At 46.2% G+C, this 1,994-nt stretch overlaps 1 pseudogene; it reads right to left on the bottom strand.

Moving 5' to 3' along the window:
- Positions 1-205: 205 nt before the first annotated feature.
- Positions 206-1,207, bottom strand: LOC100605632 (annotated as a pseudogene).
- Between the last annotated feature and the right edge of the window lie 787 nt (positions 1,208-1,994).

Raw genomic sequence — 1,994 nt, 5'->3', positions numbered from 1 at the left:
AGCATCTGTTCATACTGCCAAGGGCAGGTAGTGCCAGGTGCACAGGGATCCCACTGCACTTGGCAAAATCCAGAGTCCTGGGATCCAGAGCAGCCCAGGGAGCCCTGGATTCTGGAAAGGACACAGCAGTGGAGGCAGCGGCGGCAACTCCAGCTCCTAGCCTGTGGTCACTCCGCATGGTGGCCCCAGCCAGCTCGAAGCAAGCTCATGAGCGGCTCCTGTCCTCGTGGTTCCTCGCAATCATCTTTCTGTATAGCTTCTGTTGCTCCTCCTTGAATATGTCCTTCACCTTCTCCCTCTTCAGGCCCCCATCCCACAGCAGGTTGACAAGTTCTCCCTGCCTGGCGATGGCGGATTTTACCCTATTCACAAACTGGATGGCATCTTCATCTGCCCCTCTGGTCATGGAAGGCAGGTGCCACATGCTGCAGACAATGGCCCAGCTGATCATCATTCGCAGCAGGTACATCATCATCCCTTATTTGCTGCTGTTCCAGAAGGCATCGCCCAATTGGTGGTCATACTTGATAGCGTCAGGGTAAACTGTGGCTCCAATTTCAAAACTTCCCTTTTTGAACATCATCACCGATGTATTATTGATGCAGGTTCCTTCTGGGAAGATGAGGACAGGCAGCTTGCTTTTATCTTGCACTTGTTCAGTCAGTCTGTTAGCCAGCAGGTGGCGATCCTTCACTTCCAAGCGCTCAAACCAGATGTGTGGGCAAGTTTTCACCATGGCTCTCTGAATCAAACCTATGAGTCCCCCGTGCACTTGACCCACCGTGGCAAAATAGCCATCGCTGGACAAGATGATCACATCGATTGGCGAGGTATGAAGCAAGTATCCTGCCATAGTCGTGCCCATCACTAGAAGGCTAATCCCTGTGAAGGCCAGCGCTATACTGAGCAGCAGCAGGAAGCAGTAACAAATCAGCCCTGCTAACCCCCACAGGACTGTGAGCTGAAGGGTGATGTACCTGAAGTTATAACTGGTTCTGCTCAGCAGGTTCCAGGACTCCAGTTCCTCTGCTGAGAATCTCTTTGTCACCTCATCATCCGTAATGGTCTCCATTCCTTTCTGGCAAAAGTAGAAAATGTCAGAGAGCTGGAATTCTGGAGTGTTGTCCAGAGCCTTACTACTGCCACTTCGACGAATCTCTTTGATCTCTTCTTCTAGTGAAGTGGGATCCATTGCAATATTTCTGTTGGTGTAGGGCTTGTAAAGCTGATGCTGCTGCTTCTTGGCTCCTCACCAGGAGCTGGTTTTTTTTTTTTTTTTAAAGATTAACAAAATAGACCACTAGCCAGACTAATAGCAAAGAGAGAAGAATCAAATAGATACAATAAAAAATGATAAAGGGGAGACCACCACTGATCCCACAGAAATACAAACTACCATCAGAGAATACTATAAACACCTCTATGCAAATAAACTAGAAAATCTAGAAGAAATGGATATATTCCTGGGCACATACACCCTCCCAAGACTAGACCAGGAAGAAACTGAATCCTTGAATAGACCAATAACAAGTTCTGAAATTGAGGCAGTAATTAATAGCCTACCAACCAAAACAAGCCCATGACCAGACAGATTCACAGCCAAATTCTACCAGAGGTACAAAGAAGAGCTGGTGCCCTTCCTTCTGAAACTATTCCAAGCAATAGAAAAAGAGGGAATCCTCCATAACTCATTTCATGAGGCCAGCATCATCCTGATACCAAAACCTGGCAAAGACACAACAAAAAAAGAAAATTTTAGGCCAACATCCCTGATGAACATAGATGCGAAAATCCTCAATAAAATACTGGCAAACAGAATCCAGCAGCACATCAAAAAGCTTATCCACCGCAATCAAGTTGGCTTCATCCCTGGGATGCAAGGCTGGTTCAACATATGCAAATCAATAAATGTAATCCATTACATAAACAGAATCAATGACAAAAACCACACGATTATCTCAATAGATGCAGAAAAGGCCTTCGATAAAATTCAA

Source organism: Nomascus leucogenys, chromosome 22a (assembly GCF_006542625.1).
Source record: "Nomascus leucogenys isolate Asia chromosome 22a, Asia_NLE_v1, whole genome shotgun sequence".
In the NCBI taxonomy this organism is placed as follows: Eukaryota; Metazoa; Chordata; class Mammalia; order Primates; family Hylobatidae; genus Nomascus; species Nomascus leucogenys.
Note: the sequence above shows the minus strand (reverse complement) of the source record. Positions and strands in the feature narration are given on the sequence as shown.